This window comes from Athene cunicularia, assembly GCF_003259725.1.
Source record: "Athene cunicularia isolate RWA chromosome 3 unlocalized genomic scaffold, athCun1 chr3_part1, whole genome shotgun sequence".
Lineage (NCBI taxonomy): Eukaryota > Metazoa > Chordata > Aves > Strigiformes > Strigidae > Athene > Athene cunicularia.
In genome coordinates, this window is record NW_020799097.1 from 57,335,362 (window position 1) to 57,349,850 (window position 14,489).

The 14,489-nt window shown below is 37.6% G+C and overlaps 1 protein-coding gene across 1 annotated transcript in view; it reads left to right on the top strand.

The window, feature by feature from the left end:
- NKAIN2 (sodium/potassium transporting ATPase interacting 2) overlaps window positions 1-14,489 on the top strand; it is a 456,467-nt gene that overhangs the window by 175,938 nt on the left and 266,040 nt on the right. The window contains exon 3 of the mRNA XM_026845887.1: window positions 10,622-10,702. The gene's annotated coding sequence lies outside the window, so the exon portion shown is untranslated. The remainder of the gene's footprint in view (window positions 1-10,621; window positions 10,703-14,489) is intronic.

A 14,489-nucleotide genomic window follows, 5' to 3' on the forward strand; every position in this document is an offset into this window, starting at 1 on the left:
TGGTCCCCAGATGGGGCAATGGGCAGGGAGGGAGTAACACCATTTCTTGCTAAGAGGCTATTCACATATTATGCAGAAAAGCAATTACACAATCTATTCTTGAGCATTTTCCTAAATATTTCTTAATAATTGAGGCAGATTTGTACATCAAAACTCTTCTTCCACCAATCAAATTTGAGCTAAATGTGTGGGATTTTTTTGCAGTGGATTCATTCCATAATAAGAGTGACTCTCAGATGAAGGATTGGATAAACCCATAGCAGTTTATAGTAGCCAGTGATCTTGTTCATGTTTCTTTTTCATTGCTATTTCATTGGTAAAATGTTCTGTGGTGCTACAAATTACAGTGAAATTTTACAGAAAAAATTCCTGCAGTTTTCCCCTAAGATTTAATAATTTTAAAATATCCATAGATGACAGCTTGAATTCTTGTGAAAGCAATTTCTACACTGATCACTATGTACAAACTCTGAGAAAATCTAGGTCTTGAAATGCTTATTGTCTTAAGAACGGTCTAGAAGACAGGGTTTGAAAAAAAACTATCAAAATGTTTCTAGCCCTTTCATTGAAGAACCAAACCTCCAAAATCACATCATTTTGATTTCTATATTTATTTTCTATGCCAACTATAACATGAATTTAAGAACTGCTCAGAAAATAATGCTGTTTCAAAACCATGGTTTCAGCATTTTAGATCTTGTACAGCATCAATTTCTAGTACTAATAGCTCTTGAGGTAGATCCTGGTAGATACATGTTGGAACTGAAGCAGATATATAGAAGAGGATCAAAGCAACACTATTTTAAGGGTCACTATTGCCTGAACAGCTCAGGTTATGTCTTGAAAAATAGAGATATTATTAAAATTCCAATATAAAGAAAACATTTTGAGCTCTATTTGAATGAGAATTATTTGTGTGTCATTTTCCTGTTACTTATATTCAATTAGTCATTTCTATTTTAAGAGACTTTATAGTCTCTTCCACAAACAAAAGAAAGAATGCCCATAAAAACTAGGAAATTAACATAATGTGCTAGTTTGAAAACAAACTAGTGGGAGACACCAAGTCAGAATAACAATTTAATAAGGAAAAAAAAATTATAAAGGCAGAGAGCACTGGGTTAAACTAACAGAGTCAGGATACAACCTGACACCCTGTTAATCAGGGTGGTGGTAGCAGTCTGGTAGAATGGTGGCTGCAGTCTCCCCGAAGCAGTGTTCCCGTAGAGGAAAAAAAAAAAAAAAAAAGATCTGCTCTTCCTCAGAAAAGTCCAGTGGTGGCTAAGTAGCTCCTGTCCTCTGGAAATCCAGTGGAAAAGAGAGGCCTCTGGTATTCAGAATCTCAGGTTATATCCAGCATGGAATGCTGGTTTTCTCCCTCTGGGTGGAGCATCTCACAATGGGGTAATGAGTCATGCTGCATGGCATTGATGGGCCATTAACAGAGATAGATAGTCTGGAGGGGGTGGGGGGGTGGTGGAAACAAGGAAACACTGCCCCACCTGATTTCCACAGCTCATGAGGATGGTAATAGAATACACTGCAACCCAGGACACATAAGAGGAAAAATATCAATCCATCTGTGAATATACGCATGTATATGTATGTCTCTGCAGCTGGGTGGATATGTAATGTGTTGCAATAAACTGAGTATTCAGATATTTGAAGTTGCTTCCTGCTGGTAAATGTTTCACAACAAAGATATGATCAAAAGAAGTACAGGAATTGAATGATGAGTAAAGCCAAACCAATTAAATGTCTACTGATAAGTCAAATGATTAAAAAAATAGGTCCTGTTAAAATTTCTGCCTTACCTTACTTTCCTTACTACATATAATGCACTTTTTTGAAAAAGGTCGTGAGTTTTAACATACAGATGCAGAAGAAACCTAAAAAAAAAAACCCAAACCAAAACAAAACAAAACAAAAACCAACCAACCAAACAAAAAAAAAAGAAAATAAGATCACAAGAAGAAAATTTCTCTACTCCCCATTTGTAAGAAATATTGTCTTTTTAAATAAAACTGTCTAAAGTAACTCCTTAGTTACAGAGTACTTTCATTTGGGGATCTAGAGTATTTGTAACACGTAGTGTAACATAGTAGATTGACTGAATAATGCTAAAATGTAAGTATTGTGTTCCTGTGTGCTTACTTTTACATTTTGGCCACTCACCCTTATAGCATTATATGAAAAGAAATCATTATGTATTAAGAATAGAATGACTATACTGAGAAAATATTGTGCATCTTTCTTATGAAGGCTTTATGAATGGGCCAATATGTCTCCGAAGTTTTTTTGCGTGTTCTTGGAATGGACACTTTTCGTTTAGGGTGATATTTTATGATGGTACAGTTGGACACTGAAACTGAAAAACAAACAGAAGTAATGAGGTAGCCAAAAGCAGCTCCATGTTAACACTTCTCCCAGGCTTTTCAACTAAAACCTAAAAAGCTGTGAATCCAAGAAACAGAAAATGAACAAATTAATGATTCAACCTTAAACAGACCATCAGTGTGTGTAGGATACAAGAGACAATAGTTCTCAGAAGTCTCTTCATCAATCCTTTGGGGATATTTCACACTGGTGGCATTTAAATTGCTTTGTTCTTTCTCTTTATATGGAAAAAAAAAAAAAAAAAAAAAGGAGTGCATATCTGCATAGTGCAGTGTTACTATCGCATTTTTTATGTCACTGGTACAAGATTTTTAATGGGCTCTGTGACACTGGGAATTTTGCCTTGGAGTAGTTTAGCTTCCATACAGCAAGAGTGGAGTGATCTGTGTCAGATACTGAGAAATAAAACAAGCCCTGGAAGTGCCTTTTCTTCTCAATTGACTGTAATGGGAAACCAGACACTTCTCAGAGGAGGACATCTGCATTGCAGACATCTAAATGTGGGCAGATGGATACAACTCCTGCAGTAATGTGCAATGTAGAAATCAAGCTTCTCTTATGCAGAAGGAGTTGGACCTATGTCTTCAGAAAAAAAGTGTATCTCTGCTGTATGTTCTGAGCCTAGCAAAACTCTAACACACAAGAAAATGGAAACAAACCAGAAGAAGCCAAAAGAAAAAAGGAACCCAGTGAGTCCCACCCAAGATATAACTCCCTGACTATGAGTAGACTGAGGGGTGACCACAGATTACAGCAACATGATGGCCTCTGGGATGTCCATCCGTTCTCCTGGTGAAACTGGCTGCTCGTGGCTTGGATGGGCACACACTTTGCTGGGTAAAAAACTGTCTGGATGGCCGGGCCCAAAGAGTTGTGGTGAACGGAGTTAAATCCAGCTGGCGGCCGGTCACGAGTGGTGTCCCCCAGGGCTGGGTTTTGGGGCCACTCCTGTTTAACATCTTTATTGATGATCTAGACAAGGGGATCGAGTGCACCCTCAGTCAGTTTGCAGATGACACCCAGTTGGGTGGGAGTGTTGATCTGCTCGAGGGCAGGGAGGCTCTGCAGAGAGACCTGGACAGGCTGGAGCCATGGGCTGAGGCCAACTGCAGGAGTTTCCATAAGGCCAAATGCCGGGGGCTGCCCTTGGGCCACAACAACCCCCAGCAGCGCTACAGGCTTGGGGAGGAGTGGCTGGAGAGCTGCCAGTCAGAGAGGGACCTGGGGGTGCTGACTGACAGCCGGCTGAACAGGAGCCAGCAGTGTGCCCAGGGGGCCAAGAAGGCCAATGGCATCCTGGCTTGTGTCAGCAATAGCGTGGCCAGCAGGGACAGGGAAGGGATCTGACCCCTGTACTCGGCACTGGTGAGGCCGCCCCTCGATTCCTGTGTTCAGTTTTGGGCCCCTCACTACAAAAAGGACATTGAATGACTCGAGCGTGTCCAGAGAAGGGCAACGGAGCTGGTGCAGGGTCTGGAGCACAGGTCGTACGGGGAGCGGCTGAGGGAACTGGGGGTGTTTAGTCTGGAGAAGAGGAGGCTGAGGGGAAACCTCATCACCCTCTACAGCTCCCTGAAAGGAGGTTGCATAGAGCTGGGGATGAGTCTCTTTAACCAAGTAACAAGCGATAGGACAAGAAGGAATGGCCTCAAGTTTCACCAGGGAAGGTTTAGACTAGATATTAGGAAGCATTTTTTTACAGAACGGGTTGTTGGGTGTTGGAATGGGCTGCCCAGGGAGGTGGTGGAGTCCCCATCCCTGGAGGTGTTTAAGAGTCGGGTTGACATAGCACTTAGGGATATGGTGTAGCTGAGAATTGTCAATGTTGGCTTGATGATTGGACTGGATGATCTTCAAGGTCTTTTCCAACCTTGATGATGGTTCTGATTCTGTGACCTGACCAGAATTTGCCTCAGCTTTCTTCCTTCCTTTTATGCTTATTGATTCTTCCAACACAAATCAAGAGGAAAATAGAGTTAATACACTCCTATATAAAATTAGGGCTTATAACAGCCGACGGAGCTTGAAAGTTTATATGTACATAGCCATTGGATGTATAGAAGCCTCTGGGAAGAAATTTTAAGCAGCACTTGCTCTGTATGTTGTAGTGATTGCTCAGGAGTAAAACCCCAATCCAACAGTAATTTTCTGTTTGGTAGTGGCCAGTTCTGATGCACTTGACAGTTCAGCATGTTTCAGTCAGTTTTGACAGAGAACACTAATTATTAAAGTGTAATGTAAAGGAAGCAAATGTCAGAGATATTTTTTACCTGAGGGAGAATTGGAAGGAGAAAATATATATACATTTGTGACTGATGAAAGGCGGAAGAGCCAAGGACTCACAATGCCAAAGGGTTAAAAAATTCCCCGATAAACACAAGTAGACAAACTAGACTGTCACTAAACTGTCATTTCAACCTGAGACAGAAAATTCCAACAACTCAAAAATGGATCATACAAAATCAATTCACATTCGCTTAGAACCAGAAACTTGCAAAGATGGACAGCTCTGACACTATAGCAATGATTGATTAAAAATAATAATAAAAAAAACACCCAAGTAAAATAGCAAGAAAAGGTCTAAATCCTAACAATATGAAGAATTCAGCCAAGAAAAACTAGTGCAAGCTGCATGCTGTGACAATGAACAAGCAATGAAAAAAATCCAGAAGACTATGTCATTGCTGTAAGAGATTCCCAGTGCATTCAAGAAGGTGAATGAACATTTAGTGAAGTTGAACTGGTTACACAAAGCCCTCTGCTGCCAGGAACATTACTATTTGTTGTCAAGGCTACTGGTTTTGGCCCTGAGCTCTCTCCTATCGAGGTCTGTAGGTAACTGCTGGGCAGGGAATACTTTCATCTGGATCATTAAAAGCAGAGCGTTGTTACTCTTTGCGTTATGTTGCTGAGAGCAGTAGTTCTGCTTAAAACAACTAGTCCTCATGCATTCAATAACTGAATCTCTCCTGGGTGTGGATTTGGCTCCTGATTCCTCTTTGGAGTCAGGCTGTGGTTTCTGATCCTTCTCTGCACTGGAGGCTTCCCACTGAGGTGTGGCTCCTGCTGGTTTCTAAAGCTGGACTCCCCACCAAGCTGTGCTGCCCACACCATCATCAACTCTCAGGAGAAAGCCTCAGGCAACGGGAATGGGAAGGAAACAGCAAAATGTGCAGAGCAGATTAATTTAGAGAATGGTGTTTACCACGTAGCCACATGAAGTCACCCTGTAGATTGCTGTCTTTGCCACTTCAGATGGACTTATCCCAGGGAAATCTAGGTTAGATCTTTTAGTAGTTCCAGGATGGTGGAAGTGTGGAAGAACTTTTACTGTTTGATGCTGAAGAAGTTCTAACAGGCAACACCACAGAAGGTTATGACAACTAAACCATGGTCTTCACTGTTCAGGAACAACTGACCACCAAATAGTTGTTTCTATTTCAGAGGGGCTTTCTAAAGGTAAGCAGAGCTGTAGGGACCTCAAAGATTAGCTGAATGTTATCAGTAGGTTTAGATAGTATGTTGGTGTCAAGTATTCAGAATTCCACACATTATCAGATTTAATGAGCAAAAGATAAGTTTGAAAGTTGTATTTCTAAATGATGTATCTCCATAGACAGACGAATTAAGCAAACATAATTATAACTGTGGACAGTTGTTTCTGTGTTATTGGAAAGACTTGCTCATTCCAGACGTGCTGGGCTCCAGTTATCTTTGAACAACTCAGGTACTGTTGCCCAGATAGCATGAAGAATCACATTTTTAATTACTATGCCAAACTATGCTAATTATCATTTTAGAAATGCATTTAGTTTCTTTTTCCTGCATGGAGCATGCAAGGGTCTTGGGGCATAATATTTTCAGATTTGAAAAAAGCCGGAACTAAAATTTTGTACATTTTGAAAAAGACGATAAGTAGCAAATCACTAATCACAACAACAGCTCAGTTGGTTTGAATTGCACAAGGTAGTATCTTGTGGTTCCAGAGCCCTTGTATCACTCAGTCAAATATGACTGTAATTGGCTCACATACCCAAAAAGAATTTGGGAGCAAGAGAAATGCCATGTAAAGTTCTGTGAAAAAAAATGCTTAAACTTAAAATGCTTATGTCTATCAGAGTTGCTTACTATTTATACTCAGAAAGTATGTGACATATGTCTCCTTCAGGCAAAGTGATAAGTATTAGATGTGAGTTCTGGTGAAGAGGTTTATATCAAAGGCAGCAATGGGCTACCTGGACCTTTGGTTCTTGTGCCCTTGTGATCATTTTCTGTTGGGCTGTGGTATTAAGTCTAGCCATTTATTTCCTTCACCTTCAGTTTCCCTGCTAGTAAAATGGAGGTAATGTGACTTAGACAACATTGAAAGAAGTGTGAAGAGGGATGTATGGATTCTTAATAGTTACATGTATTTTAATAATTCAGTTTCCCATTCCCCAAGAAAAAAGACATCTTATATTAATTTGGGATGATTCATAGCAATTTTTCAAACCTGTAACTATACATTATCCATAAAAATACAAAGTTGGTAATTCTCATAATTCTTTGTAGAGTGCTATAAATTCATGTTTACTTGAAGAATAGTAAGTGTATTCTACCATATAAGAGCTGTATTTATATAATTTATTTCACACACACACACACACAAAAAAAAACCAAACAAAAAAAACCAACAAAAAACAACCAACCAACCACTTTTAGTGATTGACTACAACTTTGCAAAATAGTAAGTATTTAAATCTTCAGTGTTAGCCTCCCAGTTATACCTCTTTACAGAGTGTATTTCCATAAATATAATAAGCTGTGTTGTCATTGCTGTGCCTTCTGTCAGTATCTCCTGCTTGGCCAAGTGTGTGTGCATCAAGGTTCTTGTCTTGTTGATATGAGACTGCTGTAGCATTGTGGTGGCTTCTGTCATATAATGCAGCTGTCTTGAACTCCCACATGTGAGAAAAAAATACAGTTATAGCCCTTTGAAGAACTCTTATAAAATGTGTTTCTAATTAGATACATATAATAGAGAGTAGCAGCAGGATTTGTTCATTGTCACAGACCTTCAGAGCTGAATTTCCGCAACAATTTGCTGAAGCACATAGACGACAAGAGGCCTTTATGGCTGCATGTGATCCAGAGATAAGAGATGTGCTAGATCTGAAGCATCTGAAACAAGAAACAGTGGGAAGCAGAAGCATCCTTGTATTTCAAGACAATTATATTCAGTGTTTATCCGCAGAATTCAGGCAGCAAACACTCAGTATAGTATTTCAAAAGGAAGCCGTTTAAAACATACTTTTAAAAGACATTTTTAAACCTTAGCTGTAGTCCAATAACGGCAGATGCTTGTTAAAAGAATGTATCTAAGTCATTTTTTTTGGTGATAGACCAGAAAGATAGATAGAAAAAAGAAGTTTCACTTCTTCAGGTAAGCATAAGGCTCTCTGCTGGGACAAGCAGCTCCAAAGTGCCTTGGAGTGTTCTGCTGCATGTGCTGTGCACAGGGAGATATTTAATCAGCTGTTGCTTGCATGCAGTGTGACAAGTTGTGCCTTAAACAGCTGATCTAATGAAACCTAGTTTCCCATGGCTCTCCCACATTTTTTCCCTTTTCATGTTTACTGGTAAAATATGATCTTGTAAGTCTTTCTCTGTATGAGGACTTACTAGAGTATCTCTTCCCATTTGTAGTCCTATTTTCCTGAAACTTTTGTGAAAAAAATATCTTTGAATCTTCTAGACTTTTGTCCAGTTAGCTTAAAATTTTTCAGGAGCACAAAAATTATTTCAAAGGAACAGACATCACACCTGGATATTACTGCTTAAGTCTCATTTCTTTGGGAAACCACTCTAAATGAAATATTTATATTTTTCACTATAAGAAATCCAATTATCTTCATGTGTCATATGAAATACTTGTATTAACTCCATTAGAATATATGTATACTTTATATAATATTAAAGTATTAAAATAACTGGCAAAATCCAGCAAGTTAAAATGCTGCAGAGTTAGAAAAAATGCCCAGTTAAGATTATTGAATCTAAATTAATGTTTCCTTCTCTTGTTCTGGTAGTTATAATGCTCCATGTTACATATGAAGCCAGGTGTAGCATAAGCAAGCTACAGGAAAATGAAATGTTCCATATATTTAATGTTTTGGAGTTAGTTAAAAAAAAAAAAAAAAGTGTTTTAAGAGCATGCGTCTGAATTAAGTTCTGATGTTCCACAGTTTTATGATTTTTTTATGAGCAGCCTACTCTCAAAGAGTAGTTGTGCATCAAAGAAGCCATAAAATCTTCATCCCTGGAAATATTCAGACCTCAGCTGGACAAATCCCTTCACAACTTTATCTATGCTGGTTGTACTCTGAGCAGAGACTGGACCAGGTGACCTCCAGAAGGTCCATCCTGACCTAAATGAATCTATGAACTATGACCAGATCAATGGACCAGAAAGAGCTGTCCTATGAAGTATATGAAATCTTTATGCTTTAAATTACCTAAAATTATTTCTGTGTAAAGCAATTTGAACCTTTAAAGTTGTGTTAGCTTCCATTAGATCAAAACAATATTTATCATTATTCTTTAAAATCTGTACATGGTCTACTTAATAGCTAGGCTGGTTGGCAACTGGCTATCTATAAAAATAAGAAACCAGAACAGGCCTAAATTTTACTTTTGTTGGATATAGTCTCACTTTAGATCCCCTGAGAAAGGACAGAATTGTATTACTTTCACACTATCTAGAAGATTAAGTAGAAAATGGCATGTTAAATGATAGACAGTCTGAGCAAAACAGCACTTGCAAGAGAAATGCCAGAAGAATCCTACACAGCTTGTTACTGAATTTAAGAGAATGAGATATTCATTCATGACAAACAATGGTTGTCATGTATTTTTCGTAAGGGATGGATAGTGTACAGTTGAAAATATTGTCTGCTTATTCAGACGGTGAACATAATATGGAGGTGTGCAGAAAACAGTGTTTCCTGATTTGGAAAAGTAGTTTAACAAAATTTAATCAGTACAGTTTGGAGAAAACTGTTTGGAGAAGAGAAAGTCTGTAAATACGTGAGAGAAATGGGCTGATGATATAAAAGGAAGAAATAGTCCTCAGCTATAACAGGTAGAGAGTAGTGTTGTGTCTGTCGTATTTCACACATATGCAGTGCGGCGGGTCTGTGGAATGAAATTAGCAAACATGAAGAACTGAATTGTGAACAAATAGAGGATAGCTGCAACAGCCATTAAAAAAACATTTGTAGATTCTAAGGCTTATTAGATGATGGAATAATTTGTCAAGGGAAGTTCTCAAGCCGTGACATTAGATAAGATTGGCAACAGCAGGTCAAGCTTTATTATAGAAGATCCTCCAGCATTACGTCAGGGAAATGTAGTTTCCAGTCCTAGCACATAAGGTCTTATGAATACAAAAAAGAAGCAAAGTAGTGGACAGAAGAAAAGAAAACATGTATTTCATTACTCACATCAGATACGTGAATAAGAAGTTTGGCAACCACCAATGTACAGATATTGAGTAAGCATGAATAATTCTCCTATACACTGTAAACCAAACCACAACCAAACTGAACCACAAAAAATTGGTAATTTAAAATGAAGTCTACTCCTGAGGGTGTTGAATAATTATGAATCATGCTTTGGAATGCCACAAAATGTATTGACAGAGGCAGATGTCATGACCAAATCCCTCCATATTTTGTAGAAATACTGCAAAATAACCTATATATATAGGTTCATTTTCTTGAGGTTATATATGTAGTTTTAGTTTCTTGAGACTAAATCCAAAGTGTTGCAGAATCCAGTGCCTAATTCAATTCGACTTTCTTATTTAGTAAGTTGTATTTGAATAACCATTTGAATAAACAGCTCTGCCCTTCTCACATATAATTGATATTACATGCCTCTCTTGATATTGCAATATTCCCCATCTGAACAATAAGAGACCCAGATTAGTCTCAAATTCAAATGTCAGATCTATCAGCTGTTTTCCCAGATACAGATATTCTGGTGTGACTGAGTACTCACTAGGTCACTTTAGAATGTCTGTGAAATGGAAGAATTTATTCTGGATTCTCTTTCATATTTAACATTTTTATTTATATATACCATATTTATATTCTTGTTTTGGATGGAATTAATAGTCTAATGAACTGAGTTTAACTCAGTTGATAATGATATTAATGTGCTGTTTCTCTCTTCCTCCCTGCAGTATGCTGTCTGGCTGGTCCTTTGGGTTACATGGAACGTGTTTGTTATCTGCTTCTATTTGGAGGCTGGGGACCTTTCAAAGGTAATTTACTATTGGCTACATATAAGTCATCAGCAGTTTGTTAACATACCCCGGTTGAAAGGCTGCGTTCTGTTTTAGTCATCCTCATAGTGTTATTAAAATCAGGGTATTATAATGGAAATTTGGAGTATTCTGGGTATGTTAGAAACTTGTAATCTAGACAGTAATGAGCATATACCTTCTGATGCCCACAACGGTAAAGGTAAAAGAAAATGACCTCCTTTTGCCCCTTCGGTAATTCTGCAGTGCAAATTTCACCTTTATGAGAGACATTAATTAGTGATTTCATCAATACAAAAGACTACTATCTTGAGGGTAAACAAATATTTTTTGTACCATTTAGCTTGCTGTTACTTAACTGGATTCCTTTCAGGGGTCTTATATCACAGCATAATAATTGTAAAACAAGGTGTCTTTAATTAAAAGAAAATGTAAATTGGGGTGACAGAAAAGATTGTCATTTGGCTACAGCAGTGTTTTTTAACTTGGTGTTTCTGGTAGGAATGTTATGATTGCACACTTATACACAGTCAAAGTCCATAGGAAAAACATACTTTCCTAAGAATGACATATTGACACTGTACATCATAACACATAGACTGGCAGTTGGTAATGTGCTCAAACTAACATCTCAAACCAAAACTCCTACTTTCTAAGGCATTCCCAAAAGGTTGGCAGTTTGTGGGATAAAAGGTTAGTAGTGGTAACAATTTATTTTGTTAAAGTAGTAAGCTTCAACTAAGTCTAAATATTGCTGTCCATGCTGAGTTGTGCTCACAGTGGTGTGAACTGCCGTCAAGGAGAATCCCAAGTGTGAAAGAGATCACATTCTCTTCTTGACTTAGATATTTAATTGCTGTTCCTGACTGAAGGGAGTTTAGCCCAACTGTATATTAAAGATGTAATTCTCTGAGCCTTTGTGAGCTACTGATATGTTATGATACAGAAAGTGAAACACAATTATGGAAGAATAAATGAGGTAAAGATACTTCTCTACCTGTATTTTCCCTCAAATCATCCCCAAAGTATATAAAAATTCTAGAGACTGGGAGATTTCATCCCCATGTATTCTGTTTCTTCAAAGATGCTGACTTCAAAAGGATCAGAATTTCATTTCCTGAGGGTGTAAAGTAATTTTGTACAGGTAAAACATTACATTTCCTGGGTTTTCCTTCAGAGAGGCCAAATCTGATTAAAAGCTTTGCAAAAAACACAGTAAATAAAGTAACTTGCATATATTATCTTTTATTTGGTTAAAATTATTTCTGTATTGCTAAATTAACTAATGTATATAGCAAACCTGACAACTGTTGTTACAATTATACTCAACGCAATCCACCTTCTTTCCACCTGCTTGTTTCAGCCACCTGCATTCCTAAACTTGTAAATGTTGAGATGTTTATCGTGCCTGGGGAAGTGAAAGCAGGTAGGAAGGTAGGGAGAAAGGAGAAGCAGGTGTTTCAGGACGGTGTTTTAATGGGTATAAAAACAGGTTACAAACACTAGTAAGTGCTAGGTGGGATAAAAAAGGGCCAAAATTAGTATGTAAACCTGGAACTGATTTTTTTCTGAACTCTAGAGCTGTGTCATCTAGAGTACTTCCCAACTAAACATATGATTCAGGCTTATATTTGGGTGCAGTCATAATTTTTATTTGGTCTTTAGAGGTATTATTTGTTCCAGTGATTTGAAACATCTAGTAGAGTATATTCCTTCCACTTCAGGTGGTTTTCAGACCAACAGTATTGGTAAAGAGAGGGAGAAAAGGAAAAGTTCCTGGAAAAAATATTTAAGAAATAGTTACAGATTGACTCATTAGCTACAAAATGTCTCATCCACACATGGGATATCACTCTTCTCTCCTTTTCAGCTGCAAATGGTACATCAAAACTTCCCCACATGATCAAATCTTCTGCAAGATCTAGGGCCTAGAAATGTATGTCTAATGGAAAGATACGCAAGTGTTTGGGTGGATAAAACTTATCCTTGTGTTCTAGATCATATAGAAGCTCCAAATGTTTTACAGTTATAGGTATCTTACACAAAGGATCATTTTAAGTTTTATATCTCTCAGTCATATTCATACGTCTTGCACTGAATCTCCTTTATTATTTATATTTTTCATCAGGGAATAACTGCAACTTCAAATCGGTAATGATACTCCTGTGTATTTTTTTGTGTGTGTGTTTGGAATAGCACGTAGAACCTTGAAAAAAGCTCTGGGTCTAAATCTGTTCTAAATAGAGAATAAAAAATAACCTTTAGGTAAGTACCAAAGGGATGCCTCTGAGGTTGTAAACCATGAGAGAGGATCCTACCCAGCATGGCTTTAGGAATGGATAGGTTAAAATTACTGCCTAATAATAGTTCAGATGGGTATAGTTTATTTTTTATATGTATAATTTATAGCTTTCTACCAAATAAAATAAAGCCCTTTTTTTAAAAAAAGTTTTGAGAACAGCTTTTATTCTATGTGTATGTACATCACTTTTTCCATCATCACCTGCTGATACAATGGAGAGGACATATTTCAATTGTTAATATACCTTCTCACAAAAGGCTTGCTAGCTCTCCATCCTTTTTTATTTTAGTTATGGGGTGGAGGTCATGACAGTTTTACAGCTTCTCCTTGTTACACTGAAACAGGCCTTCAAAGACTCAGAAATATTTAGAACAATGAGGTAATCATCTCCAAAGAGACTGAGGATGCTCAAGCATTATTAGTGAACATCCATGCAAATCTGTTTGCATTATACACCATTACAATCATATTTATCTTGTGGACAATGACATCACACTAAGTGTTTTCCATCCTCGAGGCACTGTTGTATTTGCTGAAACTCTTTCACAGCAAGCTGGAATATTTATGGCTTTGTAACAAAGAGGAAATGCAATCACTTATTCTTAACCTTGATTGTTATGTGGATCTGTGAATGAATGCCTAGAAAACCCACTTCTCAGACTTACTTTTCAGTATTACTCTTTAATAATATTTAATTAGTCTGTGTGTTGTTCTGCTTACTGGTGAGTGCCATATTCAGTATAAGTAGGACTTTAAGGTTTTAGGAGTGGTAATATTTATTTTTGCCTGTGGCTAAGGAAATGTAGCATGTGAAAATCATAATCTCTTGTTTTGAATGAGGCACATCTGAAGTACACTAGTGAAGCAAAAAGGAAACATAATAGAAAGCATCTCTGAGAAAATGTAATATTTCAATGATTTGTTTAAATATATCAAGAAAGGACACAAGAACTAGATTCAACTCTCTCAGGACAAAAAACAAAACAAAACAAAACAAAACAAAAAAACGCTCCAAAACCCCAGCAAAAGTTAACAGTCTGTTTAGCATTTTTACTTTCTTCTTCAGAGAAAACTCCCATTTACTTCTACGGAATTCGGCTGCAACCTCTGAATAAATACCCTCAGTAGAAAGAGTGCTGCAAATGGTTATGTAATGAAGGAACAACACTTTTGCTTCAAGGCATTTAAAAACTTCCCCTAATGATGTCTAAGGATCCCACAAACAGAATAGAAGTTGAATAAAAACTATCAAACTCCTATTCTTAGTTTAAAATTGAGTAGACATTTTTTTTTCTGAAAAAAAATAGATGTCTGAGGTTGCACTGGTCCCGTCACAACGGTGGGAATGTAGAGATGCTCCTGCTGTCAGTTACTGGAAGTCAAATTGAAGGCTGGACGTGGAGTGCTGGACGAGGGGGACCAGCTGGGGTTCAGGGTCCAATTGAGTCCTTGCTGCGCATGGTCCCACCCTTGTGATAGTATTTC